Source organism: Coffea arabica, chromosome 3e, assembly GCF_036785885.1.
Source record: "Coffea arabica cultivar ET-39 chromosome 3e, Coffea Arabica ET-39 HiFi, whole genome shotgun sequence".
NCBI lineage: Eukaryota > Viridiplantae > Streptophyta > Magnoliopsida > Gentianales > Rubiaceae > Coffea > Coffea arabica.
In genome coordinates, this window is record NC_092315.1 from 29,912,060 (window position 1) to 29,931,056 (window position 18,997).

Sequence of the window (18,997 nt, forward strand, 5' to 3'; positions counted from 1 at the left end):
TCACCGACTGCGCACTAGTTTGGTGGGACCAAGTCAGGACTAATTGGAGGCGAAATGGTAAACTCAAGGCACTAATGCATAAGCGGTTTGTTCCAAGCCACTACAACCGCGATCTCCACTCTCAGCTTCAAACCCTCACTCAAGGCAACATGAGTGTGGAGGACTACTCCAAGGAGATCAAGATGGCCATGATGAGGGCGAACATTCAAGAAGATAGTGTGGCTACCATGACAAGGTTCCTTAGAGGTCTCAACCCCGTCCTTCAAGAAGCCTTGGAGCTCCAACATTACTTGGACATGCATGATCTTCTTGAACTAGCCATCAAGGCCGAGAGGGGGAAGAAATTGAGGCGAGGAGGCCGTACCTTCTAAGCATCCAACTCTCCTTCATAGAAGGGCAACCCACCAAGGAGAACATCACATGATACTGGAAATGCGACTACACCAAGCCCTTCTAGCCGCACACCTGGTAAAATCTCTAACCGCAATTCCAATTTTACCCCTAATAAGCTTGTTGATGCATCCAGGTCCACTTCTAAGACCACTCATGAAACTCCTAAAACTAGGAGTAGAGATATCAAGGGCTTCAAGTGCCAATGGTTGGACATATTGATACGAACGGCACCAACCTTGTGATGCAACCCGTACAGAAAGGCTAGGATCTAGAAGGTTGGGACTCACGTTGATGACAAACAAACGCAGTGGAATCACCTAAACCCGGTGATCACGCGGCCAACGAACCAGGTATTGTAGAAGACGCCGCAATCTGGCGCGGTCCTAGATTGATAAGTCAATGGTATGCCAAAGAAATGAATCTAAAATACTCAAGGATGCTTCAATGAAGCTTTGAGAGAATTCTCAAGTGTTTTTATTAATCATCATAAAACTGAATCTAAACAATGACTTAAGGCAATTTGCAGCCGTGACTATGACCTTGTAAAGCTTGGAAAAACTTGAAGGAAATCCGGCCAGCCATTGGGCTTCTCTTTTGGCTGGCACTAGCCCAACAACATACATTGGAGTATGTTGTGGAAAAATCCAAGGAAATCCGTATCTTGTTTCCTTGATTACTCTTGGGGAAAACCTTGGTGACAATTGTAGGAACTTTGCGGCATTTCTCGACTGCCCAATCCGACGGGTAAGGAATTTTTGGTAAGATCATTGGAGTATTTTGAGTGGAAAAATGAGTGAGAGTGAAAACACTAAGGGAGTGAATTGAGATTATATTTGTCCTATTTTCTTGTTCACTAACCTTTTACAGGACCAAACGACAGTCATGGAGCAAGCTCATCCGACCACTGACTACTCATTGATGTTCACCGCCATGAAAAACGAGCTAAAGCGGATTAGCGAGCAACAAATGGCGGAGAGGCACAACCGCTTAGACGAGCTATCCAAGAGCTTCACAAGGGGCTCTCGTTCTCGATCTCGCAACCGAAATAACAATGGCACCAAAGGAGCAAACTATGAGGAGTACTCTCGGCTGGTGAAGATGTGGAAATAGCCGAGAGGCCGAAAAGGGACACGTCTAAGAACGAGCTGAAGGGACGTAAAATTCAAGTCTGCACGTTCCAAGGCAAAATTGACCCTGAGGCTTAGTTGGAATGGGAAGGCCGCATCGAGATGGTCGTCGATTGCTATGAGTTTATCGAGGAACAAAAGGTGAAGGTTGTCACGGTTGAGTTCACCGACTACGCACTAGTTTGGTGGGACCACCAAGTCAGGACTAATCGGAGGCGAAATGGTGAACACAAGGCACTAATGCATAAGCGATTTGTTCCAAGCCACTACAACCACGATCTCCACTCTCAGTTTCAAACCCTCACTCAAGGCAACATGAGGGTGGAGGACTATTTCAAGGAGATCAAGATGGCCATGATGAGGGAGAACATTCAAGAAGATAGTGAGGCTACCATGGCAAGGTTCCTTAGAGGTCTCAACCCCGACCTTCAAGAAGCCTTGGAGCTCCAACATTACTTGGATATGCATGATCTTCTTGAACTAGCCATCAAGGCTATTGAGGCGAGGAGACCGTATCTTCCAAGCTTCCAACTCGCCTTCATGGAAGGGCAACCCACCAAGGAGAATCTCACATGATACAGGAAATGCGACTACACCAAGCCCTTCTAGCCTCACACCTGGAAATTTCTCTAACTGCAATTCTATTTTTACCCCTAACAAGCTTGTTGATGCATCCAGGTCCACTTCTAAGACCCCTCATGAAACTCCTAAAACTAGGAGTAGAGATATCAAGGGCTTCAAGTGCCAATGGTTTGGACATATTGACACGAACGGCACCAATCTTGTGATGCAACCCCTACAGAAAGGCTAGGACCTAGAAGGTTAGGACTCACGTTGATGACAAACGAACGCAACGGAATCACCTAAATCCGTTGATCACGTGGCCAACGAACCTGGTATTGTAGAAGACGCCACAATCTGGCGCGGTTCTAGATTGACAAGTCAATGGTATGACAAAGAAATGAATCTAAAATACTCAAGGATGCTTCAATGAAGCTTTGAGAGAATTCTCAAGTGTTTTTATTAATCATCATAAAACTGAATGTAAACAATGACTTAAGGCTATTTGTAGCCGTGACTAAGACCTAGTAAAGCTTGGAAACACTTGAAGTCCGGCCAGCCCTTGGGCTTCTCTTTTGGCCGGCACTAGCCCAACAACATACATTGGAGTATGTTGTGGAAAAATCCAAGGAAATCCGGGTCTTGTTTCCTTGATTACTCTTGTGGAAAAGCATGGTGACAATTGTTGGATCTTTGCGGCATTTCTCGACTACCCAATCCGACGGGTAAGGAATTTTTGGTAAGATCATTGGAGTATTTTGAGTGGGAAAACGAGGGAGAGTGAAAACACTCAGGGAGTGAAGTGAGATTATATTTGTCCTATTTTCTTGTTCACTAACCTTTTGCAGGACCAAACGACAGTCATGGAGCAAGCTCATCCGACCACTGACTACTCAATGATGTTCACCGCCATGAAAAACGAGCTTAAGCGGATTAGTGTGTAACAAATGGAAGAGAGGCACAACCGCTTTGACGAGCTCTCCAAGGGCTTCACAAGGGGCCCCCATTCTCGATCTCGCAACCGAAGTAACCATGGCACCAAAGGAGCAAACTATGAGGAGTACTCTCGGCAAGTGAAGATGTGGTAAGAGCCTAGAGGCCTAAAAGGGACACGTCTAAGATCGAGCTCAAGGGACTTAAAATTCAAGTCTCTACGTTACGAGGGAAAAGTGACCCTGAGGCTTAGTTGGAATGGGAAGGCCGCATCGAGATGGTCTTCGATTGCTATGAGTTTAGCGAGGAACAAAAGGTGAAGGTTGCCATTGTTGAGTTCACCGACTGCGCACTAGTTTGGTGGGACCAAGTCAGGACTAATTGGAGGCGAAATGGTAAACTCAAGGCACTAATGCATAAGCGGTTTGTTCCAAGCCACTACAACCGCGATCTCCACTCTCAGCTTCAAACCCTCACTCAAGGCAACATGAGTGTGGAGGACTACTCCAAGGAGATCAAGATGGCCATGATGAGGGCGAACATTCAAGAAGATAGTGTGGCTACCATGACAAGGTTCCTTAGAGGTCTCAACCCCGTCCTTCAAGAAGCCTTGGAGCTCCAACATTACTTGGACATGCATGATCTTCTTGAACTAGCCATCAAGGCCGAGAGGGGGAAGAAATTGAGGCGAGGAGGCCGTACCTTCTAAGCATCCAACTCTCCTTCATAGAAGGGCAACCCACCAAGGAGAACATCACATGATACTGGAAATGCGACTACACCAAGCCCTTCTAGCCGCACACCTGGTAAAATCTCTAACCGCAATTCCAATTTTACCCCTAATAAGCTTGTTGATGCATCCAGGTCCACTTCTAAGACCACTCATGAAACTCCTAAAACTAGGAGTAGAGATATCAAGGGCTTCAAGTGCCAATGGTTGGACATATTGATACGAACGGCACCAACCTTGTGATGCAACCCGTACAGAAAGGCTAGGATCTAGAAGGTTGGGACTCACGTTGATGACAAACAAACGCAGTGGAATCACCTAAACCCGGTGATCACGCGGCCAACGAACCAGGTATTGTAGAAGACGCCGCAATCTGGCGCGGTCCTAGATTGATAAGTCAATGGTATGCCAAAGAAATGAATCTAAAATACTCAAGGATGCTTCAATGAAGCTTTGAGAGAATTCTCAAGTGTTTTTATTAATCATCATAAAACTGAATCTAAACAATGACTTAAGGCAATTTGCAGCCGTGACTATGACCTTGTAAAGCTTGGAAAAACTTGAAGGAAATCCGGCCAGCCATTGGGCTTCTCTTTTGGCTGGCACTAGCCCAACAACATACATTGGAGTATGTTGTGGAAAAATCCAAGGAAATCCGTATCTTGTTTCCTTGATTACTCTTGGGGAAAACCTTGGTGACAATTGTAGGAACTTTGCGGCATTTCTCGACTGCCCAATCCGACGGGTAAGGAATTTTTGGTAAGATCATTGGAGTATTTTGAGTGGAAAAATGAGTGAGAGTGAAAACACTAAGGGAGTGAATTGAGATTATATTTGTCCTATTTTCTTGTTCACTAACCTTTTACAGGACCAAACGACAGTCATGGAGCAAGCTCATCCGACCACTGACTACTCATTGATGTTCACCGCCATGAAAAACGAGCTAAAGCGGATTAGCGAGCAACAAATGGCGGAGAGGCACAACCGCTTAGACGAGCTATCCAAGAGCTTCACAAGGGGCTCTCGTTCTCGATCTCGCAACCGAAATAACAATGGCACCAAAGGAGCAAACTATGAGGAGTACTCTCGGCTGGTGAAGATGTGGAAATAGCCGAGAGGCCGAAAAGGGACACGTCTAAGAACGAGCTGAAGGGACGTAAAATTCAAGTCTGCACGTTCCAAGGCAAAATTGACCCTGAGGCTTAGTTGGAATGGGAAGGCCGCATCGAGATGGTCGTCGATTGCTATGAGTTTATCGAGGAACAAAAGGTGAAGGTTGTCACGGTTGAGTTCACCGACTACGCACTAGTTTGGTGGGACCACCAAGTCAGGACTAATCGGAGGCGAAATGGTGAACACAAGGCACTAATGCATAAGCGATTTGTTCCAAGCCACTACAACCACGATCTCCACTCTCAGTTTCAAACCCTCACTCAAGGCAACATGAGGGTGGAGGACTATTTCAAGGAGATCAAGATGGCCATGATGAGGGAGAACATTCAAGAAGATAGTGAGGCTACCATGGCAAGGTTCCTTAGAGGTCTCAACCCCGACCTTCAAGAAGCCTTGGAGCTCCAACATTACTTGGATATGCATGATCTTCTTGAACTAGCCATCAAGGCTATTGAGGCGAGGAGACCGTATCTTCCAAGCTTCCAACTCGCCTTCATGGAAGGGCAACCCACCAAGGAGAATCTCACATGATACAGGAAATGCGACTACACCAAGCCCTTCTAGCCTCACACCTGGAAATTTCTCTAACTGCAATTCTATTTTTACCCCTAACAAGCTTGTTGATGCATCCAGGTCCACTTCTAAGACCCCTCATGAAACTCCTAAAACTAGGAGTAGAGATATCAAGGGCTTCAAGTGCCAATGGTTTGGACATATTGACACGAACGGCACCAATCTTGTGATGCAACCCCTACAGAAAGGCTAGGACCTAGAAGGTTAGGACTCACGTTGATGACAAACGAACGCAACGGAATCACCTAAATCCGTTGATCACGTGGCCAACGAACCTGGTATTGTAGAAGACGCCACAATCTGGCGCGGTTCTAGATTGACAAGTCAATGGTATGACAAAGAAATGAATCTAAAATACTCAAGGATGCTTCAATGAAGCTTTGAGAGAATTCTCAAGTGTTTTTATTAATCATCATAAAACTGAATGTAAACAATGACTTAAGGCTATTTGTAGCCGTGACTAAGACCTAGTAAAGCTTGGAAACACTTGAAGTCCGGCCAGCCCTTGGGCTTCTCTTTTGGCCGGCACTAGCCCAACAACATACATTGGAGTATGTTGTGGAAAAATCCAAGGAAATCCGGGTCTTGTTTCCTTGATTACTCTTGTGGAAAAGCATGGTGACAATTGTTGGATCTTTGCGGCATTTCTCGACTACCCAATCCGACGGGTAAGGAATTTTTGGTAAGATCATTGGAGTATTTTGAGTGGGAAAACGAGGGAGAGTGAAAACACTCAGGGAGTGAAGTGAGATTATATTTGTCCTATTTTCTTGTTCACTAACCTTTTGCAGGACCAAACGACAGTCATGGAGCAAGCTCATCCGACCACTGACTACTCAATGATGTTCACCGCCATGAAAAACGAGCTTAAGCGGATTAGTGTGTAACAAATGGAAGAGAGGCACAACCGCTTTGACGAGCTCTCCAAGGGCTTCACAAGGGGCCCCCATTCTCGATCTCGCAACCGAAGTAACCATGGCACCAAAGGAGCAAACTATGAGGAGTACTCTCGGCAAGTGAAGATGTGGTAAGAGCCTAGAGGCCTAAAAGGGACACGTCTAAGATCGAGCTCAAGGGACTTAAAATTCAAGTCTCTACGTTACGAGGGAAAAGTGACCCTGAGGCTTAGTTGGAATGGGAAGGCCGCATCGAGATGGTCTTCGATTGCTATGAGTTTAGCGAGGAACAAAAGGTGAAGGTTGCCATTGTTGAGTTCACCGACTGCGCACTAGTTTGGTGGGACCAAGTCAGGACTAATTGGAGGCGAAATGGTAAACTCAAGGCACTAATGCATAAGCGGTTTGTTCCAAGCCACTACAACCGCGATCTCCACTCTCAGCTTCAAACCCTCACTCAAGGCAACATGAGTGTGGAGGACTACTCCAAGGAGATCAAGATGGCCATGATGAGGGCGAACATTCAAGAAGATAGCCATGACAAGGTTCCTTAGAGGTCTCAACCCCGTCCTTCAAGAAGCCTTGGAGCTCCAACATTACTTGGACATGCATGATCTTCTTGAACTAGCCATCAAGGCCGAGAGGGGGAAGAAATTGAGGCGAGGAGGCCGTACCTTCTAAGCATCCAACTCTCCTTCATAGAAGGGCAACCCACCAAGGAGAACATCACATGATACTGGAAATGCGACTACACCAAGCCCTTCTAGCCGCACACCTGGTAAAATCTCTAACCGCAATTCCAATTTTACCCCTAATAAGCTTGTTGATGCATCCAGGTCCACTTCTAAGACCACTCATGAAACTCCTAAAACTAGGAGTAGAGATATCAAGGGCTTCAAGTGCCAATGGTTGGACATATTGATACGAACGGCACCAACCTTGTGATGCAACCCGTACAGAAAGGCTAGGATCTAGAAGGTTGGGACTCACGTTGATGACAAACAAACGCAGTGGAATCACCTAAACCCGGTGATCACGCGGCCAACGAACCAGGTATTGTAGAAGACGCCGCAATCTGGCGCGGTCCTAGATTGATAAGTCAATGGTATGCCAAAGAAATGAATCTAAAATACTCAAGGATGCTTCAATGAAGCTTTGAGAGAATTCTCAAGTGTTTTTATTAATCATCATAAAACTGAATCTAAACAATGACTTAAGGCAATTTGCAGCCGTGACTATGACCTTGTAAAGCTTGGAAAAACTTGAAGGAAATCCGGCCAGCCATTGGGCTTCTCTTTTGGCTGGCACTAGCCCAACAACATACATTGGAGTATGTTGTGGAAAAATCCAAGGAAATCCGTATCTTGTTTCCTTGATTACTCTTGGGGAAAACCTTGGTGACAATTGTAGGAACTTTGCGGCATTTCTCGACTGCCCAATCCGACGGGTAAGGAATTTTTGGTAAGATCATTGGAGTATTTTGAGTGGAAAAATGAGTGAGAGTGAAAACACTAAGGGAGTGAATTGAGATTATATTTGTCCTATTTTCTTGTTCACTAACCTTTTACAGGACCAAACGACAGTCATGGAGCAAGCTCATCCGACCACTGACTACTCATTGATGTTCACCGCCATGAAAAACGAGCTAAAGCGGATTAGCGAGCAACAAATGGCGGAGAGGCACAACCGCTTAGACGAGCTATCCAAGAGCTTCACAAGGGGCTCTCGTTCTCGATCTCGCAACCGAAATAACAATGGCACCAAAGGAGCAAACTATGAGGAGTACTCTCGGCTGGTGAAGATGTGGAAATAGCCGAGAGGCCGAAAAGGGACACGTCTAAGAACGAGCTGAAGGGACGTAAAATTCAAGTCTGCACGTTCCAAGGCAAAATTGACCCTGAGGCTTAGTTGGAATGGGAAGGCCGCATCGAGATGGTCGTCGATTGCTATGAGTTTATCGAGGAACAAAAGGTGAAGGTTGTCACGGTTGAGTTCACCGACTACGCACTAGTTTGGTGGGACCACCAAGTCAGGACTAATCGGAGGCGAAATGGTGAACACAAGGCACTAATGCATAAGCGATTTGTTCCAAGCCACTACAACCACGATCTCCACTCTCAGTTTCAAACCCTCACTCAAGGCAACATGAGGGTGGAGGACTATTTCAAGGAGATCAAGATGGCCATGATGAGGGAGAACATTCAAGAAGATAGTGAGGCTACCATGGCAAGGTTCCTTAGAGGTCTCAACCCCGACCTTCAAGAAGCCTTGGAGCTCCAACATTACTTGGATATGCATGATCTTCTTGAACTAGCCATCAAGGCTATTGAGGCGAGGAGACCGTATCTTCCAAGCTTCCAACTCGCCTTCATGGAAGGGCAACCCACCAAGGAGAATCTCACATGATACAGGAAATGCGACTACACCAAGCCCTTCTAGCCTCACACCTGGAAATTTCTCTAACTGCAATTCTATTTTTACCCCTAACAAGCTTGTTGATGCATCCAGGTCCACTTCTAAGACCCCTCATGAAACTCCTAAAACTAGGAGTAGAGATATCAAGGGCTTCAAGTGCCAATGGTTTGGACATATTGACACGAACGGCACCAATCTTGTGATGCAACCCCTACAGAAAGGCTAGGACCTAGAAGGTTAGGACTCACGTTGATGACAAACGAACGCAACGGAATCACCTAAATCCGTTGATCACGTGGCCAACGAACCTGGTATTGTAGAAGACGCCACAATCTGGCGCGGTTCTAGATTGACAAGTCAATGGTATGACAAAGAAATGAATCTAAAATACTCAAGGATGCTTCAATGAAGCTTTGAGAGAATTCTCAAGTGTTTTTATTAATCATCATAAAACTGAATGTAAACAATGACTTAAGGCTATTTGTAGCCGTGACTAAGACCTAGTAAAGCTTGGAAACACTTGAAGTCCGGCCAGCCCTTGGGCTTCTCTTTTGGCCGGCACTAGCCCAACAACATACATTGGAGTATGTTGTGGAAAAATCCAAGGAAATCCGGGTCTTGTTTCCTTGATTACTCTTGTGGAAAAGCATGGTGACAATTGTTGGATCTTTGCGGCATTTCTCGACTACCCAATCCGACGGGTAAGGAATTTTTGGTAAGATCATTGGAGTATTTTGAGTGGGAAAACGAGGGAGAGTGAAAACACTCAGGGAGTGAAGTGAGATTATATTTGTCCTATTTTCTTGTTCACTAACCTTTTGCAGGACCAAACGACAGTCATGGAGCAAGCTCATCCGACCACTGACTACTCAATGATGTTCACCGCCATGAAAAACGAGCTTAAGCGGATTAGTGTGTAACAAATGGAAGAGAGGCACAACCGCTTTGACGAGCTCTCCAAGGGCTTCACAAGGGGCCCCCATTCTCGATCTCGCAACCGAAGTAACCATGGCACCAAAGGAGCAAACTATGAGGAGTACTCTCGGCAAGTGAAGATGTGGTAAGAGCCTAGAGGCCTAAAAGGGACACGTCTAAGATCGAGCTCAAGGGACTTAAAATTCAAGTCTCTACGTTACGAGGGAAAAGTGACCCTGAGGCTTAGTTGGAATGGGAAGGCCGCATCGAGATGGTCTTCGATTGCTATGAGTTTAGCGAGGAACAAAAGGTGAAGGTTGCCATTGTTGAGTTCACCGACTGCGCACTAGTTTGGTGGGACCAAGTCAGGACTAATTGGAGGCGAAATGGTAAACTCAAGGCACTAATGCATAAGCGGTTTGTTCCAAGCCACTACAACCGCGATCTCCACTCTCAGCTTCAAACCCTCACTCAAGGCAACATGAGTGTGGAGGACTACTCCAAGGAGATCAAGATGGCCATGATGAGGGCGAACATTCAAGAAGATAGCCATGACAAGGTTCCTTAGAGGTCTCAACCCCGTCCTTCAAGAAGCCTTGGAGCTCCAACATTACTTGGACATGCATGATCTTCTTGAACTAGCCATCAAGGCCGAGAGGGGGAAGAAATTGAGGCGAGGAGGCCGTACCTTCTAAGCATCCAACTCTCCTTCATAGAAGGGCAACCCACCAAGGAGAACATCACATGATACTGGAAATGCGACTACACCAAGCCCTTCTAGCCGCACACCTGGTAAAATCTCTAACCGCAATTCCAATTTTACCCCTAATAAGCTTGTTGATGCATCCAGGTCCACTTCTAAGACCACTCATGAAACTCCTAAAACTAGGAGTAGAGATATCAAGGGCTTCAAGTGCCAATGGTTGGACATATTGATACGAACGGCACCAACCTTGTGATGCAACCCGTACAGAAAGGCTAGGATCTAGAAGGTTGGGACTCACGTTGATGACAAACAAACGCAGTGGAATCACCTAAACCCGGTGATCACGCGGCCAACGAACCAGGTATTGTAGAAGACGCCGCAATCTGGCGCGGTCCTAGATTGATAAGTCAATGGTATGCCAAAGAAATGAATCTAAAATACTCAAGGATGCTTCAATGAAGCTTTGAGAGAATTCTCAAGTGTTTTTATTAATCATCATAAAACTGAATCTAAACAATGACTTAAGGCAATTTGCAGCCGTGACTATGACCTTGTAAAGCTTGGAAAAACTTGAAGGAAATCCGGCCAGCCATTGGGCTTCTCTTTTGGCTGGCACTAGCCCAACAACATACATTGGAGTATGTTGTGGAAAAATCCAAGGAAATCCGTATCTTGTTTCCTTGATTACTCTTGGGGAAAACCTTGGTGACAATTGTAGGAACTTTGCGGCATTTCTCGACTGCCCAATCCGACGGGTAAGGAATTTTTGGTAAGATCATTGGAGTATTTTGAGTGGAAAAATGAGTGAGAGTGAAAACACTAAGGGAGTGAATTGAGATTATATTTGTCCTATTTTCTTGTTCACTAACCTTTTACAGGACCAAACGACAGTCATGGAGCAAGCTCATCCGACCACTGACTACTCATTGATGTTCACCGCCATGAAAAACGAGCTAAAGCGGATTAGCGAGCAACAAATGGCGGAGAGGCACAACCGCTTAGACGAGCTATCCAAGAGCTTCACAAGGGGCTCTCGTTCTCGATCTCGCAACCGAAATAACAATGGCACCAAAGGAGCAAACTATGAGGAGTACTCTCGGCTGGTGAAGATGTGGAAATAGCCGAGAGGCCGAAAAGGGACACGTCTAAGAACGAGCTGAAGGGACGTAAAATTCAAGTCTGCACGTTCCAAGGCAAAATTGACCCTGAGGCTTAGTTGGAATGGGAAGGCCGCATCGAGATGGTCGTCGATTGCTATGAGTTTATCGAGGAACAAAAGGTGAAGGTTGTCACGGTTGAGTTCACCGACTACGCACTAGTTTGGTGGGACCACCAAGTCAGGACTAATCGGAGGCGAAATGGTGAACACAAGGCACTAATGCATAAGCGATTTGTTCCAAGCCACTACAACCACGATCTCCACTCTCAGTTTCAAACCCTCACTCAAGGCAACATGAGGGTGGAGGACTATTTCAAGGAGATCAAGATGGCCATGATGAGGGAGAACATTCAAGAAGATAGTGAGGCTACCATGGCAAGGTTCCTTAGAGGTCTCAACCCCGACCTTCAAGAAGCCTTGGAGCTCCAACATTACTTGGATATGCATGATCTTCTTGAACTAGCCATCAAGGCTATTGAGGCGAGGAGACCGTATCTTCCAAGCTTCCAACTCGCCTTCATGGAAGGGCAACCCACCAAGGAGAATCTCACATGATACAGGAAATGCGACTACACCAAGCCCTTCTAGCCTCACACCTGGAAATTTCTCTAACTGCAATTCTATTTTTACCCCTAACAAGCTTGTTGATGCATCCAGGTCCACTTCTAAGACCCCTCATGAAACTCCTAAAACTAGGAGTAGAGATATCAAGGGCTTCAAGTGCCAATGGTTTGGACATATTGACACGAACGGCACCAATCTTGTGATGCAACCCCTACAGAAAGGCTAGGACCTAGAAGGTTAGGACTCACGTTGATGACAAACGAACGCAACGGAATCACCTAAATCCGTTGATCACGTGGCCAACGAACCTGGTATTGTAGAAGACGCCACAATCTGGCGCGGTTCTAGATTGACAAGTCAATGGTATGACAAAGAAATGAATCTAAAATACTCAAGGATGCTTCAATGAAGCTTTGAGAGAATTCTCAAGTGTTTTTATTAATCATCATAAAACTGAATGTAAACAATGACTTAAGGCTATTTGTAGCCGTGACTAAGACCTAGTAAAGCTTGGAAACACTTGAAGTCCGGCCAGCCCTTGGGCTTCTCTTTTGGCCGGCACTAGCCCAACAACATACATTGGAGTATGTTGTGGAAAAATCCAAGGAAATCCGGGTCTTGTTTCCTTGATTACTCTTGTGGAAAAGCATGGTGACAATTGTTGGATCTTTGCGGCATTTCTCGACTACCCAATCCGACGGGTAAGGAATTTTTGGTAAGATCATTGGAGTATTTTGAGTGGGAAAACGAGGGAGAGTGAAAACACTCAGGGAGTGAAGTGAGATTATATTTGTCCTATTTTCTTGTTCACTAACCTTTTGCAGGACCAAACGACAGTCATGGAGCAAGCTCATCCGACCACTGACTACTCAATGATGTTCACCGCCATGAAAAACGAGCTTAAGCGGATTAGTGTGTAACAAATGGAAGAGAGGCACAACCGCTTTGACGAGCTCTCCAAGGGCTTCACAAGGGGCCCCCATTCTCGATCTCGCAACCGAAGTAACCATGGCACCAAAGGAGCAAACTATGAGGAGTACTCTCGGCAAGTGAAGATGTGGTAAGAGCCTAGAGGCCTAAAAGGGACACGTCTAAGATCGAGCTCAAGGGACTTAAAATTCAAGTCTCTACGTTACGAGGGAAAAGTGACCCTGAGGCTTAGTTGGAATGGGAAGGCCGCATCGAGATGGTCTTCGATTGCTATGAGTTTAGCGAGGAACAAAAGGTGAAGGTTGCCATTGTTGAGTTCACCGACTGCGCACTAGTTTGGTGGGACCAAGTCAGGACTAATTGGAGGCGAAATGGTAAACTCAAGGCACTAATGCATAAGCGGTTTGTTCCAAGCCACTACAACCGCGATCTCCACTCTCAGCTTCAAACCCTCACTCAAGGCAACATGAGTGTGGAGGACTACTCCAAGGAGATCAAGATGGCCATGATGAGGGCGAACATTCAAGAAGATAGCCATGACAAGGTTCCTTAGAGGTCTCAACCCCGTCCTTCAAGAAGCCTTGGAGCTCCAACATTACTTGGACATGCATGATCTTCTTGAACTAGCCATCAAGGCCGAGAGGGGGAAGAAATTGAGGCGAGGAGGCCGTACCTTCTAAGCATCCAACTCTCCTTCATAGAAGGGCAACCCACCAAGGAGAACATCACATGATACTGGAAATGCGACTACACCAAGCCCTTCTAGCCGCACACCTGGTAAAATCTCTAACCGCAATTCCAATTTTACCCCTAATAAGCTTGTTGATGCATCCAGGTCCACTTCTAAGACCACTCATGAAACTCCTAAAACTAGGAGTAGAGATATCAAGGGCTTCAAGTGCCAATGGTTGGACATATTGATACGAACGGCACCAACCTTGTGATGCAACCCGTACAGAAAGGCTAGGATCTAGAAGGTTGGGACTCACGTTGATGACAAACAAACGCAGTGGAATCACCTAAACCCGGTGATCACGCGGCCAACGAACCAGGTATTGTAGAAGACGCCGCAATCTGGCGCGGTCCTAGATTGATAAGTCAATGGTATGCCAAAGAAATGAATCTAAAATACTCAAGGATGCTTCAATGAAGCTTTGAGAGAATTCTCAAGTGTTTTTATTAATCATCATAAAACTGAATCTAAACAATGACTTAAGGCAATTTGCAGCCGTGACTATGACCTTGTAAAGCTTGGAAAAACTTGAAGGAAATCCGGCCAGCCATTGGGCTTCTCTTTTGGCTGGCACTAGCCCAACAACATACATTGGAGTATGTTGTGGAAAAATCCAAGGAAATCCGTATCTTGTTTCCTTGATTACTCTTGGGGAAAACCTTGGTGACAATTGTAGGAACTTTGCGGCATTTCTCGACTGCCCAATCCGACGGGTAAGGAATTTTTGGTAAGATCATTGGAGTATTTTGAGTGGAAAAATGAGTGAGAGTGAAAACACTAAGGGAGTGAATTGAGATTATATTTGTCCTATTTTCTTGTTCACTAACCTTTTACAGGACCAAACGACAGTCATGGAGCAAGCTCATCCGACCACTGACTACTCATTGATGTTCACCGCCATGAAAAACGAGCTAAAGCGGATTAGCGAGCAACAAATGGCGGAGAGGCACAACCGCTTAGACGAGCTATCCAAGAGCTTCACAAGGGGCTCTCGTTCTCGATCTCGCAACCGAAATAACAATGGCACCAAAGGAGCAAACTATGAGGAGTACTCTCGGCTGGTGAAGATGTGGAAATAGCCGAGAGGCCGAAAAGGGACACGTCTAAGAACGAGCTGAAGGGACGTAAAATTCAAGTCTGCACGTTCCAAGGCAAAATTGACCCTGAGGCTTAGTTGGAATGGGAAGGCCGCATCGAGATGGTCGTCGATTGCTATGAGTTTATCGAGGAACAAAAGGTGAAGGTTGTCACGGTTGAGTTCACCGACTACGCACTAGTTTGGTGGGACCACCAAGTCAGGACTAATCGGAGGCGAAATGGTGAACACAAGGCACTAATGCATAAGCGATTTGTTCCAAGCCACTACAACCACGATCTCCACTCTCAGTTTCAAACCCTCACTCAAGGCAACATGAGGGTGGAGGACTATTTCAAGGAGATCAAGATGGCCATGATGAGGGAGAACATTCAAGAAGATAGTGAGGCTACCATGGCAAGGTTCCTTAGAGGTCTCAACCCCGACCTTCAAGAAGCCTTGGAGCTCCAACATTACTTGGATATGCATGATCTTCTTGAACTAGCCATCAAGGCTATTGAGGCGAGGAGACCGTATCTTCCAAGCTTCCAACTCGCCTTCATGGAAGGGCAACCCACCAAGGAGAATCTCACATGATACAGGAAATGCGACTACACCAAGCCCTTCTAGCCTCACACCTGGAAATTTCTCTAACTGCAATTCTATTTTTACCCCTAACAAGCTTGTTGATGCATCCAGGTCCACTTCTAAGACCCCTCATGAAACTCCTAAAACTAGGAGTAGAGATATCAAGGGCTTCAAGTGCCAATGGTTTGGACATATTGACACGAACGGCACCAATCTTGTGATGCAACCCCTACAGAAAGGCTAGGACCTAGAAGGTTAGGACTCACGTTGATGACAAACGAACGCAACGGAATCACCTAAATCCGTTGATCACGTGGCCAACGAACCTGGTATTGTAGAAGACGCCACAATCTGGCGCGGTTCTAGATTGACAAGTCAATGGTATGACAAAGAAATGAATCTAAAATACTCAAGGATGCTTCAATGAAGCTTTGAGAGAATTCTCAAGTGTTTTTATTAATCATCATAAAACTGAATGTAAACAATGACTTAAGGCTATTTGTAGCCGTGACTAAGACCTAGTAAAGCTTGGAAACACTTGAAGTCCGGCCAGCCCTTGGGCTTCTCTTTTGGCCGGCACTAGCCCAACAACATACATTGGAGTATGTTGTGGAAAAATCCAAGGAAATCCGGGTCTTGTTTCCTTGATTACTCTTGTGGAAAAGCATGGTGACAATTGTTGGATCTTTGCGGCATTTCTCGACTACCCAATCCGACGGGTAAGGAATTTTTGGTAAGATCATTGGAGTATTTTGAGTGGGAAAACGAGGGAGAGTGAAAACACTCAGGGAGTGAAGTGAGATTATATTTGTCCTATTTTCTTGTTCACTAACCTTTTGCAGGACCAAACGACAGTCATGGAGCAAGCTCATCCGACCACTGACTACTCAATGATGTTCACCGCCATGAAAAACGAGCTTAAGCGGATTAGTGTGTAACAAATGGAAGAGAGGCACAACCGCTTTGACGAGCTCTCCAAGGGCTTCACAAGGGGCCCCCATTCTCGATCTCGCAACCGAAGTAACCATGGCACCAAAGGAGCAAACTATGAGGAGTACTCTCGGCAAGTGAAGATGTGGTAAGAGCCTAGAGGCCTAAAAGGGACACGTCTAAGATCGAGCTCAAGGGACTTAAAATTCAAGTCTCTACGTTACGAGGGAAAAGTGACCCTGAGGCTTAGTTGGAATGGGAAGGCCGCATCGAGATGGTCTTCGATTGCTATGAGTTTAGCGAGGAACAAAAGGTGAAGGTTGCCATTGTTGAGTTCACCGACTGCGCACTAGTTTGGTGGGACCAAGTCAGGACTAATTGGAGGCGAAATGGTAAACTCAAGGCACTAATGCATAAGCGGTTTGTTCCAAGCCACTACAACCGCGATCTCCACTCTCAGCTTCAAACCCTCACTCAAGGCAACATGAGTGTGGAGGACTACTCCAAGGAGATCAAGATGGCCATGATGAGGGCGAACATTCAAGAAGATAGTGTGGCTACCATGACAAGGTTCCTTAGAGGTCTCAACCCCGTCCTTCAAGAAGCCTTGGAGCTCCAACATTACTTGGACATGCATGATCTTCTTGAACTAGCCATCAAGGCCGAGAGGGGGAAGAAATTGAGGCGAGGAGGCCGTACCTTCTAAGCATCCAACTCTCCTTCATAGAAGGGCAACCCACCAAGGAGAACATCACATGATACTGGAAATGCGACTACACCAAGCCCTTCTAGCCGCACACCTGGTAAAATCTCTAACCGCAATTCCAATTTTACCCCTAATAAGCTTGTTGATGCATCCAGGTCCACTTCTAAGACCACTCATGAAACTCCTAAAACTAGGAGTAGAGATATCAAGGGCTTCAAGTGCCAATGGTTGGACATATTGATACGAACGGCACCAACCTTGTGATGCAACCCGTACAGAAAGGCTAGGATCTAGAAGGTTGGGACTCACGTTGATGACAAACAAACGCAGTGGAATCACCTAAACCCGGTGATCACGCGGCCAACGAACCAGGTATTGTAGAAGACGCCGCAATCTGGCGCGGTCCTAGATTGATAAGTCAATGGTATGCCAAAGAAATGAATCTAAAATACTCAAGGATGCTTCAATGAAGCTTTGAGAGAATTCTCAAGTGTTTTTATTAATCATCATAAAACTGAATCTAAACAATGACTTAAGGCAATTTGCAGCCGTGACTATGACCTTGTAAAGCTTGGAAAAACTTGAAGGAAATCCGGCCAGCCATTGGGCTTCTCTTTTGGCTGGCACTAGCCCAACAACATACATTGGAGTATGTTGTGGAAAAATCCAAGGAAATCCGTATCTTGTTTCCTTGATTACTCTTGGGGAAAACCTTGGTGACAATTGTAGGAACTTTGCGGCATTTCTCGACTGCCCAATCCGACGGGTAAGGAATTTTTGGTAAGATCATTGGAGTATTTTGAGTGGAAAAATGAGTGAGAGTGAAAACACTAAGGGAGTGAATTGAGATTATATTTGTCCTATTTTCTTGTTCACTAACCTTTTACAGGACCAAACGACAGTCATGGAGCAAGCTCATCCGACCACTGACTACTCATTGATGTTCACCGCCATGAAAAACGAGCTAAAGCGGATTAGCGAGCAACAAATGGCGGAGAGGCACAACCGCTTAGACGAGCTATCCAAGAGCTTCACAAGGGGCTCTCGTTCTCGATCTCGCAACCGAAATAACAATGGCACCAAAGGAGCAAACTATGAGGAGTACTCTCGGCTGGTGAAGATGTGGAAATAGCCGAGAGGCCGAAAAGGGACACGTCTAAGAACGAGCTGAAGGGACGTAAAATTCAAGTCTGCACGTTCCAAGGCAAAATTGACCCTGAGGCTTAGTTGGAATGGGAAGGCCGCATCGAGATGGTCGTCGATTGCTATGAGTTTATCGAGGAACAAAAGGTGAAGGTTGTCACGGTTGAGTTCACCGACTACGCACTAGTTTGGTGGGACCACCAAGTCAGGACTAATCGGAGGCGAAATGGTGAACACAAGGCACTAATGCATAAGCGATTTGTTCCAAGCCACTACAACCACGATCTCCACTCTCAGTTTCAAACCCTCACTCAAGGCAACATGAGGGTGGAGGACTATTTCAAGGAGATCAAGATGGCCATGATGAGGGAGAACATTCAAGAAGATAGTGAGGCTACCATGGCAAGGTTCCTTAGAGGTCTCAACCCCGACCTTCAAGAAGCCTTGGAGCTCCAACATTACTTGGATATGCATGATCTTCTTGAACTAGCCATCAAGGCTATTGAGGCGAGGAGACCGTATCTTCCAAGCTTCCAACTCGCCTTCATGGAAGGGCAACCCACCAAGGAGAATCTCACATGATACAGGAAATGCGACTACACCAAGCCCTTCTAGCCTCACACCTGGAAATTTCTCTAACTGCAATTCTATTTTTACCCCTAACAAGCTTGTTGATGCATCCAGGTCCACTTCTAAGACCCCTCATGAAACTCCTAAAACTAGGAGTAGAGATATCAAGGGCTTCAA